Source organism: Arvicanthis niloticus, chromosome 18, assembly GCF_011762505.2.
Source record: "Arvicanthis niloticus isolate mArvNil1 chromosome 18, mArvNil1.pat.X, whole genome shotgun sequence".
In the NCBI taxonomy this organism is placed as follows: Eukaryota; Metazoa; Chordata; class Mammalia; order Rodentia; family Muridae; genus Arvicanthis; species Arvicanthis niloticus.
In genome coordinates, this window is record NC_047675.1 from 10,004,090 (window position 1) to 10,025,888 (window position 21,799).

At 39.4% G+C, this 21,799-nt stretch overlaps 1 protein-coding gene across 12 annotated transcripts in view; it reads right to left on the reverse strand.

The window, feature by feature from the left end:
• Il15 (interleukin 15) overlaps positions 1 to 21,799 on the reverse strand; it is a 63,508-nt gene that overhangs the window by 23,255 nt on the left and 18,454 nt on the right. For 8 of the 12 annotated variants that reach the window (XM_034522623.2, XM_076915459.1, XM_076915460.1 and 5 more), the window contains one exon: positions 19,315 to 19,436. The exons of the other annotated variants lie outside the window; for them this stretch is intronic. The gene's annotated coding sequence lies outside the window, so the exon portion shown is untranslated. The remainder of the gene's footprint in view (positions 1 to 19,314; positions 19,437 to 21,799) is intronic. 12 annotated transcript variants of the gene reach the window in all.

The following is a 21,799-nucleotide window of genomic DNA, read 5'->3' on the forward strand; positions in this document are numbered from 1 at the left end:
TTCTTTTCTCTTGTGTGTGTACATGTGTGTGTGCATATAGTGTATGTGTGTGTGTGTGTGTATGAGTGTATGTATGTGTGTTTGTGATTTAAGACATGGTCTCATCCTGTAGCCAGGCTGGCCTGTAACTCAGTAAGAAGCTTAAAGTAAGGATGACACTCCTGACTCAGGCACCCAAGTCCTTGGATCACAAGTGTGAGCCACCATGGCTGGTTGTCTTTTTCTCAATTGATTTTACATCTTTTGCAGTTCTCTTGATTCCTTGTTATGAGACTCACAGCCATTTAACACAATTAACTGGGAAAAAGACAAGTAAGTAAAAAAAACCTGTAATTTCCATGGGTATTTGGACATGACACTAGTTAACCAAATTTCTTCAGTGTGTTTATGAGACAGAGGGGAGAAGGCAGCATCAAGGCAGGTGATAAAGTAGGGCAGATTACACTAACAAACACAAACCCAAATCAAAAATTATGTAGAGCATAACGAAACATCGTTTATGTGCTGCTTGACCATCTGGACCTGCTGTTTTATGGGATGAAGGGGTGAAAGCTTGAGCTTGAGCCCTCCGAGGAGGTACTTTTTATAGCAGCATTTGAGGCCCACACAGACTGGCAGTACAGTGTTATGGCTGCTTTCCATAAGGCCTATCAATAGAAATTGAGCCTACAGTGAATGCTGTGTAAGGACAGAGCCCCGGAGTTCAGTCAGCTGCAGGCTTGCTGACATTAATTCTGCCAGTTCCTTGTGGTTCGTAGATTTGTGCTTCTTCCTTCAACTGGGAGTATGACAGGGGCTGGACTGTCGCGCCCCGCTTGTCCAGCAAGGAAGACGCGACAAACCGGATTCTTCTCAACAGCCTTTATTGGAAGCGCTCTTTTAGCTTTCTGGGAGAGACTGACTCGAATGCCCAGAACGGGCTGCTTATATACCCCCAGCCCTGGGCGTGTCAAAGCACATGGAGGTGTCCGATTGGTCAATTTGCAATGACTCATTAGCATACTCATTAGCATACTCCGCCTGGGTGGGGTTGATTGGCCAGGTTCGTGGTACCCTAGTTGTACCTCATTTGCATGCCCCGTTTGGGAGGGGCTGTAGTCAGATTCCTAAGTGCACTGCTCATGCACAGTACACTGATAGTTTTACCTGAGCCTGAGTAGCCGCCATCTTGGATGGTGCCTCAGAGCGGCTGACGCGCGAATGTCAGCACTGTCAGTCGCTTTGAGGCTGGGGTGCTGCTGCTTCTCTCGGCTGGCAGCCGCAGCCTCTTTCAGTCAGCAGCGCTGTGAGAAAAAAACGGGCAGCTGCTTTGAAGTGGCGGCAGTGCCGCCGCTTTTCAAGCTGACAGACCTGTGGTGCCTTCCAGCCGTCAGGTCTGTCAGGTCAGCTGCCTACACTGGACATGTGTTGAGATATCATCCCTGTGCTGTGGTTGGTCACTTATGACTATGTCATGCCATAATGAATGGCTTACCAGAGATGTTGTTGAGCACAAACATAAAATATAATCACATTAGTCATGAAGATGAGAGATAGAGAGACAGAGAGAGAGGCAGAGACAAAAACAGAGACAGAGAGACAGAGATGTTTTCTAGCTGGTGGAAAAGGGGGGATGGCAGACAGAAATTCTGAGAAAAATTAGACTTAAAATTATGTAGATGGGGCTGGAGAGATGGCTCAGGGTTTAAGAGCACTGACTACTCTTCCAGAGGTCCTGAGTTCAATTCCCAGCAACAACACGGTGGCTCACAACCATCTGTAATGGGATCTGATGCCCTCTTCTGGTGTGTCTGAAAAGAATGGCAGTGTACTCATAAAATAAACAAATAAATCTTTAAAAATAATAAAAAATAAAATTATGTAGACTGTATAAATCACTGACGATTTGAGATGGATGAGTGTCATGAAACACAGCATCCATGTTTTCAACATGGTAAGCAGCTTTTACTGACAGCCAGTGAAGAAATATCAGCCTCACTCCTAACCTACAAAGACTGAATTCTGTCTGCAAACTTTAATGAGACAGGCAACAGATTCTTTCCTGCATCTCCAGAAAAAGAGATTGTTTGGTAAATCCTTTGCTTTCTACCTATACTATAGAAAGAATATCCACTTAAACTGGACACCCATGTAACTGTGACTCTATTGAAGATGTTGTTTTAAGCTTCTTTGGTAATTACTTCTTACACAGCAATAGAAAGGTAATTTATAAGGCAATGTGTTTCACTACAAGTGTGGTTGACAATAGATATATACTAAATATGTATTATGTTTATCAATTTTACACATAAATATGTATATATATTATATAGTTGTCATAAATGATTTTAATAGAAAGTAATGAGACTATTTGTGCAATCTAAGGCAATCTATTTAGGTAATAGTTAATTTTAAGGTGTCTTTCTTTTATTTTTGGCATTTCATTACAGTCACATCATTTTTTTTCTTTTCTGCCCCCCTCAGCCCTTCTGTACACTCCTCCTGCTGCTCTCTTTCAAAACATGCCCTCTTTTTCATCAACTGCCATTGCATGTACACACACACACACACACACACACACACACACACACACATATATATATATATATATATATATATATATATATATATTGCAAAATATAACCTACTCAGTCTGTATGTTACTTGCATGTGTGTTTTCAGTGCTGACCATCTGGGATTGGATAACCATTATTGTGCTTTTCCCTGGAGAAGCCTATTGCTGCTACTCCAGCTTTCCCTATGGTGATGAGGAAATATATCAAAGACATAAGGGAAGTATTAAATTTGGGTGATTGTGGTTGTCTGATGGTCTAGGGAATTGTAAAATTACACACACACACACACACACACCACATACACACATATTCAAAATTGTTCCCTTGGTTGTATAGTTACAACCTGAGAAAAGACCTTATGAATGCTGCTCTCCCAAAGGCTATGTTATATATTATGAGACAGAATACTTCATAAATTGCACACACACACACACACACACACACACACACACACACTCATTACATGCTTCTTGTTTTTAATGCCCAAACTTATCAGTACTGATCAGAAAGAGGGATTCTACAGTATTTACTTACATGTGAATATGTAAAAAGAGGGTAACTTTACTACAATTTATTCCAGATGAAATTAAACATCAATTGCCCACTGCAGTGCTCTAATAACAATGAGAGGAGATGATACTGCCATGAACAAAGACAATGTCCTATTTGTCTTTGCTGAGCTCACACTCTGCAGAAGACAGATGGGCCTAAGTACTGCCGATCTTGGTTTATATTAGAGGAAGGTAGGGTGCAAACATATAGAGGAAGACTTTGGGCTGGGGGAGGCTTTCTGCAAGAAGCAATGGGAGTGGACCCGAGACCTTCAGGGCAAGAAAGCACTCATTGAGAGGGTTTCAAGCAAAAGCGAACTAATCATCAATCTTGTTATAGAGGCATGAAAGTGACAACAACCTAGAAACAAACTTACTAATGCCTACTAACGCTGAAAATGGAGTGATGATCAGGATTGTGAAATGCTCAAACTGCTGGACTTTCTCGCAGTCATAAATTCTTCCCTTATGAAACATCCAACAGTAGCTAACCAAAAACTCATGCCAGCAGCACCTGCAACCAGACTGAACTGAAACTTGTTGGCCTGCTTTTCTTATTATTATCTGCTACTTGTGGTCATGAAATATGAAAAATGTAGGAAGCTGACCTGACAGACCTGACGGCTGGAAGGCACCGCAGGTCTGTCATGTCAGCTTGAAAAGCGGGCCGATTCAAAGCTGCTAAAAGCGGCGGAACTGCCGCCACTTCAAAGCAGCTACCTGTTTTTTCTTACGGTGCAGCCGCCGACTCAAGGCGGCTGCCCGTTTTTTCCTCTCGGCGCCACAGACTAAAAGCGGCTGTGGCTGCCAGCCGAGAGAAGCAGCGCCGCAGCCTCAAAAGCGGCTGACGGGCTGACGTTCGCCTGTCAGCCGCTGAGGCGACTATCCAAGATGGCGGCTGACTCAAGGCTTTCAGGGAAAACCATCAGTGCACTGCGCATGCGCAGTGCATTTAGGAACTTGACTCCAGCCCCTCCCAAACGGGGCATGCAAATAAGGTACAACTAGGGTACCACGAACCTGGCCAATCACCCCGCCCGGGCGGGGTATGCTAATGAGTATGCTAATGAGTCATTGCAAATTGACCAATCGGACACCTCCATGTGCTTTGCCACGCCCAGGGCTGGGGGTATATAAGTAGCCCATTCTGAGCATTCCAGTCAGTCTCTCCCAGAAAGCTAAAAGAGCGCTTCCAATAAAGGCTGTTGAGAAGAATCCGGTTTGTCGCGTCTTCCTTGCTGGACAAGCGGGGCGCGACAGAAAAATACAATGGTTGACCATCATAAATAAAACTAAATTTGCACTTTACTACATGGCAAATTACAACTTGCCCTACATAGATGCGGGCTAAGACAGTCACAACAATCTGACATATTTTGTGTGCCTTTTCCAAAGTTCCATTACTGAGGAGGGGTTTCTACTTCTCTCCTCAAATCAGCACCAAGCCCTGTCCATACCTGAGTAGTTAAGCCCAAAACTATGTGTAAGTTCCAATGCTAGGACTTAAAAGGTCTGTCCTCTCTGTTCCTTCTACTGGCACACAAGAAAACTCAGTGGAGACAGTAACGATTGAAACAGTACAGATGTTCAGACCTGTCATCCCAATAGCCCAGATGGCAATGAAAACAAACCATGGAGTCAACCAACAAACTGTGAGAATAACAAGGCGTATCTAAAATTACGCTGTGACCTAAACTGAGCATCTACATGTACAAAACTAATGTACTATAGATTTTAACAATTTCTCTGAATTAAAATATTGTCTTTAAAAAAAGTTCTGGGTTGTAGTTGGGGATATTTTGATCACTATAGAAATCTCTTGCAAAAGCCACCTATCTTGGCTAATCTTGTAATTAATAAAATCCATGTTAAAATATATTAATCTCTAAAATCTATGTAATCAAGGGAATAAGATGGACTCGGTATTTATGGCTAGTTTAAGAAATTCCTTGGTTAGAATGAACAGAATACCAAGACACACATTTTCTTTGTTTAAATAGTATCTAAGATGTATTTGCTTTGGCCAATATTTAAAAGGATTTAACAATATCCCTTTCCATAAGCCTAGGCATCATGAAGTGTTTGTGTCAAACTCTGTGTCCTAAAGCTAGTATAATTAATTCTGTCTCATATCATAAAACTCTGTAGAAGTAATTATTTAAAAACAGTTGCTGGCAAAGCCAACCATCTAAGCTGTGGTGGCTCTGCCTAGCTCAGCAGCCATGACCGCAGCTAGAAATGGCCAGCCAGAAACACCAGCCCTGCCACCCATGAGACACCAGCGTGGGAGATGGCTCTGCCAATCTTCCACGCTGTCTCCACATGAGGTGGCCCAGACCATCTCACCATCCACAGGGTACCCCATATGAATGAAACTTTAATGCTCAAAGAATAATTAAAGGCTTTATATGTTTGGTAATGTACAATTAGAGGTGTTTCCCAATTAGCTAACCTAAATATAAGTTGTTACCCAGGACTGATCTTCATACCTGCGTGGCTCTTCATCCTCCTACATCTCTGCTCTCTCTTGCTCCTCCTCTTCCTTTTCCTCTTTCTCTTCTTACTCCTCCCACCTTAGCTCCTCCTACAAAACTCTTGTAAGGCAAGGGTATCACTCTTTGTTCCTGCAATATCTATGAACTCAAGAATTATTCTTCATTAATTCTGTAGACTTATAAAATTAGAAATTTTCTGATACTATCCTGTTAAAATCAATATTTAAAAAGTCTGGATTTTTTTTGAACCTACATTTATAGTTGATAGACACCTTTAAAAGATGCTTCATGGCACTGACAAGAAGTAAGGGACAATTGGGAATCTTCTTCTGGATAGCTTTAGTGAAAGAAGCCAGCAGTGTCTGTTCAATGCTCATCCCTAAACCGGGCATCTACATTAAACCTACCAAAGCCCAGGGATGGTACCCAAAAGAGGATGGAAAGGCTGTAAAAGCCAGAGGCGAGGAGGAATGCTAAGAAAAGTAGTGTCTGCTGGACATGGCCTGGCTGCTGCAGTCAAGTATCTGTGGCTGTGTGCTCAAGAAAGACATGAAAGCAGAAACATGGCTAGTTGAGAAGAAGTTACCTGTATGAGTAAGAAGGGGATAAAAGAATGTATTTGGGGGATGAACATAATCACAAGAAATCATATGTGCATATGTAATTGTCAATATGAATAAAATTTTCTTTCAACTTACAAATATTTATATGCTTTAGTGATAATGTTCAATTTTAATATTTTCATGCTCAAATTCAGTTTCTGTTACTGTGTGGTTACAGCAAAGATTGTTTCTTCAGTACCAACATACAGGTGTTTCTCTCCATCACTGCAATGAAGCAACTCCACAGGAGACACCAGTTGAGTGTTTGATAACCCAGTATACTTCTGAGGCTGCCACTTTGAGACAGTGTCAAAGTTTGTGTGTTGGCGGCTCGGTTCCACAGGTGCACCCTACTTCTGACACCTGAGACACTTCTGGCCCTCTGGGATTCCTGTTAACTCCCTGCACTTAGAGACCAGCATCGTTCATCAGCCATATTGATTTGCTATAGCCTTACCCAAAATGCCTGGAAACACATTTACTAGTTCTTTAAGAAGGATAATTCTGAATAACAAATAAACCTCTGGGTTACTGTGGTTCAAAACCTGGTACGGCCCAGATGCAGGAGCTTCCGTACCTTTGTAACTAAGATGTACAACTCTCCTGGAGTGAGAAGAATTCTGCAGCTTCCACAATGTTCTTAGAAAGTTCTCGGAAGCCCTGTCTCTATGGCTATTTTAAAGGAGATTTCTTTGCATAAGCAAGACTGGAAAACAAGAACGACATAGAAATTGCTAATATACTAAATGAGACTACCCAGGCCATTGCGGCCAAGGCTTGTTGGCCCCTCTAAGCAATACTCTTCCTGTTAGCTGACTTTCTAGATTCTTGATGAGATGAGATTTTTCTGCTTTACAATCGGGTAAAGCAGGCAAGAGACCTCCTCTAAGGCCAACTCCGAGAAGAGAGTAGAACAGAGAAGTTGGATACTGTTTTTAGTCGCCATGACATGCACTGAGGAAGAGGAAATGGGTGAGAATGTCTTTAGATTTATGATCTCTGTTTAGGAAGAGAGGAGGGGCTGGTGAAGGAAGGGCAGGACATGTTAGGGGTTTCACTGGCTGAGTCCTGCACTTGCAGTCAGAAGTGCTCCTCCATCAGGGCAACCAAAGCTGCCCTCACACTGCTGTCACAGGGCAGCGAATGTGATGCTGAGTTATCTAGTAACCACGGATAAGTCAACTTTTTAATTCACCCCTGGGAAGAGAGTGAATTAATCTAGATCCTGAGATGTACCATCTCAGTCAAGCACCTGATCTCCTGCAATGAATGCAGCAGAAGATGACAAACTGTGGCCTCCTGGGCTCAATCAGGTCAAGGATTATTTACCTTGTTTTGTTCCACATTTTTATTTCTGAATTACACATAAATATAAAATTACATCTTAATTTATGTATCGTTTATGTTACATTTGAAATGATATATTATATACTTTTACTTTTAACATCACATATATACTTGTATTTTAAATATATAATTATAATATTTACTATATTAACATATGTATTAAATATACTGTTTTTACTTTAAAATATATATAATTTTATTTTAAATTATATATAATATATTGTACTTTAAATTATATTATAATTTAAAATGTATTACAAATATATTAAAATGTATACATTATATATAAGTATAAAGAATGATAAACAAAACACAAAGCACGTATCTACAAACATTAAAAATCACTCTCTGATCCTTTACTTCCAAAAAGTTTGTCAATTCCTGGCTTTAGGATAGTTCTACTTGAATAACCCACTACTATCTCAAATACAATAAATCTAAAGGAAAAGTATCTCCTCGGATACAGCACTTTCATCTTGCAATTCTCCATTTCTCCTAGAGCCAACAGAATACAGGCATTCACTACCCACCAGCACCCTAGGATGGAGACCTCTCTGCTCTCAGATCAGCTACTCTATTCTATCTTGTCACCATGATACTGGAAGCCACACAGCCAGAACTGAGTGCATCTTGCTGTTGGATCATGCAACTGTCTCTTGTTCATACTTTGATCATGCTGCGTGTGCCTAATGGCGGGTTTCAATCAGCATCTCTTAGTCAAGTAATGACTGTAATACGTTCAGGGTTCAGGTCCTCTTGCTAATCCTTGATTCTAATGCCTTTCAAGTCCTTCTCAATTATGCATCTGTATTTCCAGCTACATTTCCATTTAACTTCCACCAGGAAGACACTTGTGCCACTTCACTTTGGATATGAGAATGAGGAAGCCATAGTCTATTTATGTTTTGCATTTTCAAATATTAAAAAAAAACAGTATTTCACTATCAATGATGACATGAGCAATAGGTGCACATGATCTCATCTCATCATCTCTAATCTTGCCTGTTTATATGTTAATAATTTTTGTATCACAGTAACTTTGATAGGAAACATTATCATCATGTTAAATATAATAAAGCTGAGGTACAAAGAAGTTGCATATTGTCTTATACTATTGCCATGACAAAACGCCATAACCCAGGCAACTTGGGGAAGGATTTATTTTGCTTACACTTCCACACCACAGTTCATCACTGAAGAAAGTCAGGACAAGAATTCAAACAGAGCAGGAACCTGCAGAGGCCATGGAGGGTGCTGCTTAGTGGCTTGTTCTCCATGCCTTGCTCAGCCTGCTTTCTTATAGAACCCAGGACCACCAGCTCAGGAGTGGGCTGGGCCCTCCCTCATCAACTACTAAATAGGAAAATGCCCTAAGGGCTAGCCTACAGTCCTATTTTATGGAAGCATTCTTTCAATCAAGGATATCTCCTCTCAGATGGCCCTAGCTTATTGAGACAAAACTGGCCAGTAGACATCTTAGTGCAAGATTTCCCAGATTATAGCAGCACCAGAACAGAAAGTCAAGAAGCCTCTTTTGAGAATTAAGCCAGGGTCATCTCCAATGTTAACAGTCCCCACTATGTAGGCTTAGCCAGGATGCCACCTTGGAGATGAAATTTGGTCTAAATCTGGTTTGTCCATATGAAGAGAAGAAATCCTATCAGTGAAGACTCTCTATGAGGATGACATACATTCTGGTATCCTTCCAGGAGAGTGGGACAACAAAGAAAAATACAGCAGAAGGCAACATGGACTAACTTCTCATCCCAGAGTTGGTACCCATGGGAAGGGAGCTGAGCATCATTGGTAGTAAACTTAGTAGTCTATATCCAGAATTACCAACAAGAAAGCCATCCCACTCTGGGAGCAATCGATTGTGGCAGTGTGACAAGGATGAGTTAGTCAGGCAAAGAAGGACTGAGTTAAGAGACACAAACCTCCTTTCTGGGAAGATAAAGAGGTTTCTGCCAAATCTCACAGGGAACTTGAAAGGGAGAGGAGGATTTTGTACTGGAGCAGCAGTTGCAAGATTGCTTAAAAGAAGCTGAACCCAGCATGTCAGAGAGAATGTAGCCATGCAGCCTGGGAGACAGACAGGCTCAGAAGAGCACCAGTATGTCCTCACAAAAAGTCCTCCATTCGGAAAACAAGGGTAGCATATGTTCTAGGTTCATGTGACATTAATGCAGAAACAATCATTAATAAAATTACAAATGGTGCCAACACAATTATATAGCATGTATTAATAAAGAGGAATTGTTTATCTACAACCTTTCTGTGCTCAAATTGTATTTCTGGTAAAGTGAGCTTTACTAACTGTGACAACAGACAGAGCTTAATGTCCCATAATAAAAATGTTCACAATGCCAGACTACAGAATATTAACATAACCTGTTGTACCAGAAATTTTAAATGAAGAGATTAAATAAATAAGTTCATTAAGGGTTGATGGTAATGATGATAATTCTACACACCCATGTAGATCTGAGTAACCCACAGAGTGTTCTAACAGTGTGTTCTATGCATTTTAAGAATAAGAGAAAAATAAACACACTCACATTATCAAACACTCTTAAAGAATTTAACAAAAAGGGGCCAAGTGTTTTAAAAACTCAGTGTTTGAGTCAACTCCACCCTTCCTTCCTCCAACAGAAGAAACAGAGCCCTCAAAAGCAGAAGACTATCTTGTTTCTTCATTTTTTTTTCTGACTGGGCAAAATGCATCCTCTTTTAAAAGACACACAGCATGTGAATAGTGAGTTAAACCACAGGAGGAAAGACAGAAGTGCTCCTCACAGTGAGTCACTGCTGAAATTCCAGGCAGGCTTGCTCTCACTTTTCATCCCTTTTACATTGCCCCATAGATAAGCCCATCGCCATCTCCAGAGCTAATAATGCATACACTATGACTTTTCTTTTTTAGTGCCTGCTACAAGTTAAGTACCATGCAAGTGGCTTTACAGACTAAGGATTGGTCACATGCCTGGGACATTTATGATGCACATCTGATAATAGTCTCCATTTTACAAGTAAAAATAAGAGCACAGGAAGGTTGTAATAAAACTTCTAAATGGCATATCTGGGATTTAAATTCCACTCGGATCAATACTAAACACATAGAGGTTTATGCAAATATAGCCACCACTATTTACAAGGAGAAAACACAATAGCCATGACTTCTATAATTATACAGTTGACAATGTTCAACAAACACCAGAGATGCCACAAAGACTGAAGTGCCAACATCTATAAGTTGAGGAAAATATCAATAATAAATAAAAGATACATAACTAATAACTTTCTTACATATTATTCTATATCCCAGCACTATGCAGGAGAAGTAGATTCTTCTAAGTACAGTTTTGAGGAATGATTATAATAATGAAAAGATTGGTATTACATAGAGAAGACAAGTGTAGATTAGAAGACAGATGTGCAGTTAAATAATTTCATGTGTGAACTTAACCCTTAAATAGAAATACTACACATTACAAAAATACCACTTTTTTTCCCAAATTATTCTCTAAGAAATGAAACTGAAAGCAAAATTCACATACAAGAGCTGATTATGGAAGTAAAATTGACACTGTGTTCCTAAGTTCATCTAGAAAACAATCCACTGGTACAGACACTATTTAAATAGGAAAAGAACAGAGAGGAAGCAGACAGAGTGGAGCTCACAGTCCACTAGTTTATGAAAATGTGATTTATGATCCTTGAAATAAGTCTGTCTATGACGCTTTCTAGATCTGCATCTTGAGGCAGCAGGTTAGCAGAGCCACTTAGCAGAGTCCATAAAACAATTAACCCACTTTTTCAGAGAAAGCATAGAGTCTCAGCTTATATCATGTGACAAACTGAAAACTGCAGATTTTTAAAACAAAGCTATCCAGAGAAAAAGTAACTGATTTCTGGCTAGAGATATAGAGTTGGTATTTTTAATTCAAAACAGGAAAAACAGCAGGTCTGATAACATAAATGTCATTAAGTTCTATAATTTAACACATAGTAAAATTACAAGATTAATGGAGTTTATAAAGTAAAATAAATATATTAACATATAGCTCTAGAATATAGGAAGTGATAATAAAAATTTAAGAATTTTTCCATATCTTTCTACTTCTAATTATAACAGAAATTGGACAGATAGTTTCAAAGTATGAAAAAGCAAACAGTAAATGAATACACCATGGAACTCAGTCTCTACTGTATTAAAGAGTGATGTCATCTTTACACCTTACAAAGTTGACAAAAGCTAAAGCTTTGTGAGGTGGTAGAATGGGCCCAGTGGGTAGAGCAACTTGCGACCTGCCAAGACCAACAGCTTGAGGTCCATGCTGGGAACTCCTATGGTGAAACGGGAGAAAATTACTCCTGAAAATTGTTCTCCATTCTCCACACTTGTGTACTACCCCCATACTAGCTCTAACATACAAATAAATAAATAAATGCAAATTTTAAAATTACTAATTTGCATTCTCCTTCAGTTTTCTATAAAGGCCGTATATGGATGTGACTGAAGACACAGGCTAAATACAATGATTCTCACCTCCAAACCTTGCGCATGAAAGGTAGAAACAGGAAGATCAGGGCCCATGGCCAGCCTCCCTACGTAGGGTTCATATCTGAGCTATCCAGAGCATTTCACCTCTGCTCTGAAAGAGGTCAAAGATGGGAATAAAAGAAACAGGAAACACACTGTGAAATGATACTCATAAAAACTGTCCCCCAAACCCTGCCCATCAACTGCTTTCTGTTCTACCCTGGGTCATTAGGCAGTGCTTCCCAATAGTTCTTGTCCATCCTGAAAAATTTCCCTGTGGAATACAAACATAGACATAGGACATAGACTTTTAACCCATCGTTTCTTTGATAAATATTAAATAACAAGTAGCATTTTATATGTCATTGAATATCTATTAATGAGCTGAAAGGTCATTTATATTTCTTTTTAAGCAAAAGGTTTATTCATGTTCTTTTTCCCACACTTGGCCTTGGACACATCTCTATTCACATCCCCACAATTTCCATTAGAGAAAAAAAAAATCCCTACCTGTCCCCTCCAAACCCAGTCCATCAGTTTCATTTTCAATTTCTCCAGATTGTTCTTTTTCCCAACCAAGGGGAGTTTTATACAATGAGTCAGGTTTATGTTTTTAAAGATGCCTGTTTTAGATGTTGGAACTGAGTAAGAGTTGGAATTTTCCAGTGAGATGCTTCAGGAGTTTCTAAGTAACAAGACAGCAAAATGTAAGAGCTTTACTTCAATCGTTTGTTTTTGAGTCCTAGCTCTCCCTCTTGTCGGCGTTGATAATTAAGCTGATCCAACATCACCAAGACACGTGAGGTTTAAGCAGCACCACCTCATTTGCACCTTTATCAGAATTGCCTCTAGCATTTTGTCATGAGTTATGCCATGCTGTCTAGGATACAGCTGTGTACATATGCATAAATGCCATGTTTATAAAATGTCTCTTACTTTGTTGACTCATTATTATTGTGTATGAATTCAGGCATATATGTATTGGCTGTCTGTACATGTGCCTATGGGTGTGTATATGTGGGCATGCAGCTATGCCTACAAGTGTGTGAGAGTGTACATGGAGGTCAGAGGTTAGCATCTAGTGTTGCCTTTGATGGTTCTCCACCTAAATATTTTGAGGCAGCATCTCTCTGAAACTGCAGCTCATTGTTTCATCAAGGTTGGGTAGTCAGTGAGCTCTGAGGATTCTCCTAGCTTTAACCTCAGCCCAGTGTTGAAGTTATGAATGTGAGCCACTGAATACAGCTTTAAATAGGTGCTAGCTATCCAAACATGAATCCTCACATTAGTGAGTCAAGAGCCTTACCTACTGAGCCGTCCTACCAGCTCTGAGTTATCACTATTTTTTAAACATGTATAAATACTGTTGACTATTTTTCAACTAAATTTTCCCATCTGTGAAAATTTGCATATTGTTTTCCTTTGGTTTCTAGGATATGATGAATTATTTTTAGACAAAAAGCTCTGATTTCTAGGATAAACTTTATTTGACCATAATATATTATTCTTTCAATGAACATCTAGGTTCTTTTTAGTATACTAAAGTTTTTGAAATTTATCTACCACAATATTAATATGAACCAACATTAACTCAAATAGCCTTATTTGGAAGATGGCATAGCATTTCATTGGCTTGAGAAGGCCGGTTTATCAGAGAAGACAAAACAATGCAAAGTATGTTTTTTAAAGATCACACCTTTATGGTAGAAAGGAGAAGCAGTCAAATGCACTATCACCACAGACGCTTCCTAAACATTTCTTTTCAAATCCAATGTAACAGAAAGTAAAAGAAAATTTCAGCACACATGGTATGGTCTAAGACTAATTCCTAATGTTGGTCCAGCTGGTGCGTGTGGTCCACAGCATTCAACAATGGCCTAGCTCATCAACAATGGTACAGCTCATGCCATGTCCAAGCCCTCCTGGAACACTACCAAAATTAAGCACATATTGTGTCATCAAGAAAGCCATTACAAAACTAAATTGGCAAAAATCCTGGCTGTGAGAATGAGCAAAGAAACAGATGATATAATTTGCTTGAAAATGAAGCGACACAGATTTACCTAGTCTGTGGAATAGCATAGAAGTTCCAGGAGACATCAGAAGAGCAGTAACAGCAATATGATGTTATCTTTAAACATGGGAGTATTTACATAAGTGAATTTCCAGAAAAGCTAGAGATTTTAAACTGGGAAAATAAGAGGAAATGGAAAAGTCAGTTCAGGGAAGAGCTACAGAGTAAACATTTCCAGTGCAGAGAGGCAAGCAAGTTGCACTGTAAGACTGAAAGGAGTTACTCATAGACAAAGAAAAGGGAAGAAAGTTTTGGTAACTTCTGCCTTGTGAATCAGAACCAAGCAGCAGTATTTTTAAGTTTCCATGGGAGAAAGGAAACAATTCAAAGAAATGCCTGAATCTGTCTGTTTGTATGGGCGTGGTGATACTCATTGGCACTTGGGTACCAGTTTTGTCAACTCCAGCTTCCTTGTGAGATGATGCCACCAAGAGACATGCCATGTCCTTCCTATGGCTTTATCTCTTCATTTGTAGATGAGCTCTGGGATGGTCAGACCATGTACAGCCTTCTCTGCTTCTTCCAGCAACTGTTGCTGCCTGGATTAACTTCTCAGTCAGCAGAGCATGTTGCCTCGTAGAATACTCAGTTGCTGGTGGTTCACTGTTACCAGTGGGTTTCCTCCATGCCTCTCCATTCCCTCTATCCCAGGGGAGATTCCCACACAAAGATAGCCCCAGTTGCTCAACCTACAAAGGCCACAATTTGGATTTCACAGTATCCTTCACATTCCTTGAGCTTTGCTCTAAATTTATTTATGAGAGCCTTCCCCCACCCCCAACCCCAACCCCAGTCCCTGCCACCAGGTCCAACGTCTTTATTCTCCATATGCTTTCCGATAAAATGGCTTATTCTAATATAAATTTAAGTAGTAAATTAATCAAAACAACTGCATTTTCTTACCTTTGCTAGTTTCCCAATAACCATACAGAGAGACTAAGATTTATTCAAATTGTCTTGAGCCAAAATACTGAGCAACCATTACTCTGTTCTAAACTTGCAAGCTAGTCAGGCTTCTCCCAAACAACATCCTCATTTTATTTGCATTTCTTTGTCCTTTTTGATTCAGCTCTCTTCTCATAATGTTTCTTTCAACCTCTCCTCAAGGTTCCCTCCCTCACTTTCTGGTTCTTTCTCCACCCCTCCTACAATCAGAAATTTCACCTTATTCTCTCTAAAGCTCTGTATTGGCTCATTGGCTTTTATTAGCAAGATAGAAAATGAATGAGGAGCAATGTTTATACAAACTTGAGACGGGAGCTTCTAAGAATAAACACAACAAAGCCATGTCTGGATTGAAACAAAATATGATGGCAGAGAAATCAACATTTGAATAACACAAGGATGACCTTTATACAGTGCACAAAAAAAATTATGCCTACAGTTTCCAGAAAGATATTTACATTTGGCATTAACTGTTTCTATCTTCCTTATGGAACCAGAAGATTTCCTGCAATGTCAGCATTGGCGAGATAGCAATGTTAGGAAGACTCACAGAGATGATCAAATCAGTGTTCACATATTTTCTATAATAATGCCCATAAGGTCTAATGTCTGTGATGGCTACTCTGGCTATCAGCTTGGCTGAATTGCGAAGATGCCCAGAAAACTGGCAATCCATACTTCAGGGGGTGTCTATGGAGGGGAATTTGGGAGAGACTGCTTCCTTGTTGAAAAATCAGGGCAAATAGGAATCCCAAGAGGTGGGAGTGGCCCTGGGCAAAATGAACCACAAAAGTAGAAGTGGGAAGCCAGCCTTCATTCATGCTCTCCCCTCCTGACCAAGTTCACTTATTTGTTGTTGTTGCCTGTGGATATAAGACTTCAGGCTTTTTAACTATTGACCTCAGACTTGCACCAGAGGCTCTGTAAGTACCGCCGGGCCTCTGGTTTTAGACCAGGGCTGTTCCTTGACCCTTCTATCATTCTGAGGCTTCTAGCTTTTCCAGTCTCAACAGATTTAGCTCTCCACCCTGCAAGCAGTCACTGCTGGGTTTCTCAGCCTCTGTGATGTTCTGAGTCAGCTCAATAAGTCCCTGTTTATAATAGCATATGCTTTTGGTTCCGTTTCTCTGGAGAAGCCTGAGTAATATGCCCAACCTCCAAATTTTTTTCTAACAAAATTGTTAAAAATATGCACAGAGTTATACACAAAAGAAATGCATTCTATTGAGTATTTCCAAAATCTATCCAAATTAAAGAAATCAATGATAGAGTTTAATATATATTTAAACTGTATTACTATATGCATGATGATAATATTTACTTCTGTAATGCTATAAGAAAAAAATGCTATGATTTAGTGTTAAGTACACAAAGATATAAAGCAAATTTTTCATTCTGTTTTTTATAGAGAATGTGTAGAAAACTAACTCTAGGAAGAATAGAGTAATGAATTACCTGTTAGTCATTACATAACTGGTAATATGTCTCCCACTTCACACTTCTCTGTAGACTACACTTTTACTATAGTGAGCACACATTATCTTAATAATCAGAAGAATAAGAAATATAATTGAAAGCTTTAGCCAAATAGAGTTTAACATGGGTATCAGGATAACCATAACTTATAGGCTGTGGTACTAGTTGAGATACAAAAGGAGAAGGCTTAACATGAAAACACACAGGAGAGACCCCTGAAGTGGTCTCCTTTGAAAATTCAGTTATGTCATATGATGTTTTGCTGGGGCAGACAGGTGAAAGGGGGTTTTGCTGAAGCAGACAAGTGAAAGGATGTTTTTCTGAGGGAGACACATGAGAGAGGGCACATGATGTTTAAGAAGAATATAAATACGACCCCACAGACAGTGAGAGGAGGCTCTGGCATTGATTCACTTTGCTCTGCCTTGATAGGCTTCACTGATGGTATTCATTCGCCTTGCATCAAGTTGCTGATCTTTGCTTGTGGTGACTCCATATAGAGTAAGTCACCAAAGAATTTCTCATGATATTCTGGCTACTTCTTGCTGCTTCAGTGGACTTGGGCGATTTGGCAGAGCCTTGCAATTTTTTCTGGATCGAGTTGCTGCTACTGATTCATGTTTGTGTTTTGCTGGTAAACTGAACTGCTGATATCCTGACAATGAAGACTGGAATTGCCCAAAGAACTAGTTCTAAACAGGTCTACAACCCCTGTTTTTTTTATCAACCTTCCTTTCCCACTACCTCTGGTGGGTGGCGGGTTGAAGCATTTAAGAACCCTTATTAAAGTAGGCTTTGAAAAATCTAAGGGGTCGTCTAAAAAAGAAGGTATTTACATACCACATAAACAAACTTTTCATTATACAAACATTTCTTTTTAGGGTTTAAAAAGTTTGAAAGAGCATGAAAAATGCTACAGGTGAGATGGGCCAACAAGACTGTCACTGTAGCCCAGGATTCTTGACTGTAGGACCTATGAAGATTCTCAATTGAGTGTCCAAAAGGAAAGCTGCTTTGGTGGCAAAACTCCTACTTCAAATTGTGCTTCCTTGGGTCCTTAGGACAGTAAAGAGCCAAGAGTCACTAAGTGACAAATTGTACTTAATTGTCTGTGTTCTAGATGCAAATTAAAAGAAACCTGAAGTCTCTAATTCAACTTAATCTAAATTTCCAGCCCTCCCTCACATCCACTGGAAAAGCTATCAGTGACTATCATTCTATAGTCAGTTGAATGACCTGTTTTCAAGCATTCAAACACAGAAAGCCAGAATGAAATTATTTAGGGAATCCAGAAGAGCTGAAAAAATAAAATCATAAAGCATGTGACACTTTTCTTGTCTTCAGGAGCCTTATTTGTCACTGGCTACTACAGGGTAGGGAATGTGCTGTTTAAGTTTCTTATATCCTTCAGGTGCAGTTTGAGTCAAAAAAAAAAAAAAAAAAAAAAAAAAAAAAAAAAAAAAAAAAAACCCTCTGCCACCATAGCTTATTAGTCCTGTAGTTTATCACATGAAAATTTTTAAAATATGATGGTTATTTTCAAGTTATTTTTATCACTATCTCACAGTAACAAGGTGATTTGGAGCTACAGTGTTTTTGCTAAAAATGACTCAATTTCTATAACTTCAGCATCCAGGATACTCCTCTGTCTCTTCCTTGAGCCCCATGGCAACAATCCCTAAAATCTGTGTGTCTGAAACTCTAAGCACAATTTGATTCTTGAGTTCAGGAAATTTTCCACAAGATTTCTAAGAACCAGCTTCCTTTCAAGAAAGCCTAGGAGGTCACTGTGTAAATATCTGTTTATAGTTAGTCAGTGCCCAGGACATGTTGTTCACACTTTTTCTTTCAATTTTTATTCTTTATAATTTTACAACAACAAAAATGATTGAAGAAGACAGGAATTACCTTCTCATTCTGGGTTTTTGTAAAGTTATTCTTCTAATAACTCTGTTCACTTCTATAACCTCCCTTACCTTCTGCACTGTCGATCTTGATCTGACCACACACTACAGGATTTCGTCTGAATGTGACACAGAAATTACAACTCAGAATAACAATGAAAGAAATGCATTTACCAATAAGATGCCAGAGCTTAGTTTTCTGTGTGTGTGTGTGTGTGTGTGTGTGTGTGTGTGTGTGTGTTCATTTTGTTTGGCTTTTTTTTAGCTCTACACACCAAACATGCCCAGTGTTCTCAAATGATTTTCAAATGTTGGAATTACTCATCTAAACAAACAGACCTATGCCATTTTCTAATCTGTTTGCATTAATGTACTCATTGAAAAAAAGAGATTTTGCAATTACTTTTGTGTGAAGCATAAAGTATCCCATTCCTTCAGATTACCTAGTAACAGAGCAGAAAGTGAAAGAAAGAATTTATTTAGCATGGGTGCCAGAACCACCTGGTTTGGAAATGATGCTGTGCTTGAGACAGTCATGTTTATCAATGACCAAGGTTACTACCTACCCACGTGATAAGAGATGACTAGTCAGGAAATCAGATGGCCTAAAATATTTTTGATCTGACTCCGGGTAAAAGAAAACACCCACTTCTGTTATGTGGCATACTTTCTGTCCTCTCTAATGCTTGTAAAGGCTGGCATTTTCTTAAAGCTTGAGTGTAAACAATGGTACCTTGCCTGCCATGGCCTATTTATTGTTTGCCGCATTACATTACATTATTATTACATTATTGCATGATACAATGCTTAAAGCTTGCTTACTTGGCCTCCGGTAGGCTGGTTATCTGCTGACATGGGCTTCTGTGCTCTTAAGGACCTCACCAGCATGGACCATGAAGAGACACTGCTTTGGAGAGCCAAAGGGCCATGTGTCAAAGTGGATTCTGTAGGAGCAAAAGGCAAGGCTTAAAGAGATAAAATTCATACTGACTCTTTTCCTCCAAGTTATAGTTAAGTATAGACTCGTTCATTCTGTTAAAGACTAGTGTAGAGAAAACTTAAAAATCTAGATCTGAATTATTTCTTCAAAAAATCATTCCTAAAATCTTCAGTTCCCCATAATACAATTGATGCCCATGTTGACCATAACTCTAATAATAATTCAAAGTAAATAGGATGTGAAGGACAACTGTGGGCTTTATATCAATTACAAAACCTAAGCAAGATGATGGAAGTTGGTTGTATATATCTGTTCTAAAATTTTCTACTCAGGTACTTAGAAGTGTGTGTGTGTGTGTGTGTGTGTGTGTGTGTGTGTGTGTGTGTGTGTTATTTACAATGTATATCTGCTTTTAAGGGGTTTGGTTACACTGTTAGAGAAGCTTAAAATAGCCTACCTCCTATTTTGCTTTTTGAAAGTACACACTTTATGTTTTTCAAAAGAGTAAAATAATATTTTCTATCTTTTAAAATAATTAAGAAACATCTTACAGTACAGAAGGATTAATGATATGAAGGATGTCATATTTGTAGCTTTACTATTATCTTAGATAAGTTCTTCTGCTCATTGTTGGGGTAATAGAAGTTTTGAATTAAAAAAAAAAAAAAGAAGCAGCATTGTGTTGCCTAAAATTCCCAAGTGAGTTTTTGTAAGAGGGTTTAGATATGAGCTCTAAGACTAATTCATAGAGAGGAGAGCTCTCTTACTTAGCATTTAACTTCAGCAGCCCACTCCAAGACTTCGTGTCTAGTCCACATAAGGAACAGTGAATACTAGGGAGGGCAGGGAAAGGCAAAGACTGAAGCGCCACTCAAGAACATTCCTCCTAAAGGATTAGTGCTCTCACAAAAAGCTTGCTGCTCCCTGCCCTTCTCTTCCCCACTCATCCTATCCCCTGCTTCTTCCCTTTCTCCCCTACCATTTAAAAACATGGCAAGATGATAGCCATCTCTGTACCAGGAAAAATCATCTCTCACCAGGACACAAATCAGCTAGATTCTTATTCCTAAAATCCCCAGCCTCCAGGATTGTAAGAAACAAATTCTTCCTGTTTAAACCACTCAGTCTCTAGAATTCTGTTATAATTAATACCCACAGCTGACTCATACAAATTATATCACATCCCCACCGACCAGAAAAATTGATTTGCCCTTAAATATACCTGTAGAAAGGAATAAAATAACCCCCCCAAAAAAATGAAGGCTTTGCTTTCAGTGCTTCTCAGCAAAATCCTGTGTGTTCTCACTGATGCCCTACTGTGGCTCCTGTTACTGGGATACAGACTATATGCAAAAGCAAGTTGGATTGGAAAGGGTATTTATAATTCAGCCCTCAGTTTATAGTATACTGTGAAGAGAAGTTAGGGCAGGAACTAAACCGAGGCCATGGAGGAAAACTTTACTGGTCTGTTCTCTATATCAGCTTGCTTTTATATACCACTCAAACTAGCTGCCCAGGGATGGCACCACCCACAGTGGCTGAGACCTCCCATAACAATCATTAATCAAGAAGATGACCCTATGGGGAATCTGGTGGGTATTTTCTCAACAGAAGTTCCCTCTTCCCAGATGATCCTGGCTTCTGTCAAGTTGACAGAAATCTAACAAGCACGAGGAAACTATCATAGTCAGATTTGATGAGTTGCAAGACCAAGAATCAGAACTGAAAGTGAGAAGTTCAGCCTGCCACCCACCATAGGCCAGTGCAGAAGCACTGTTAAGGAGAACTCATATCTGTCCAGGAGGAGCATCCCTAACCAAGGTCCCGCCACCCACAAGTCTTCTTCAATCCTTCTTATCTGCTCCAGGAGAAATTCAGCCCCTTAGAGCTATACCATCTCCTCAGTCCCCAGCTTGAGGCAGTTAGAATCAGAAGGGAGCTAGAAAATCATGCTACATGGACTGTAGTGTTTCCCCTACTGATCTACAGGTCTGGCTTTAATTAGGGGACACAGGCATGAGACTCTCAGTATAGGACTAGATAATTAAATATAGTTACACAGCTATCCCTATACAAAAATTAGAGAAAGTAATAAAAATTAAAAATAGGCAACAACTACCCCCCCTCAAAAAAACACCTTGTAGCTTTTTAAAATTGTAATCTGAATGGATCTATGGATTCAAGCATTAAGTGTGAGAAAATAATAGCAAGTGTTAAAAGTGTCAGACAGGAGAGGTTTAGTTCCTTTCATTACTCATTCATCAAGCAACTATGAAATATATCTATGTCATCTTGTGTAAAGGTACTTAGGCTACGTGGTGCTTGGTAAGACTGTAACCATGTCACTTAGCACTCTGAAAACCCAAC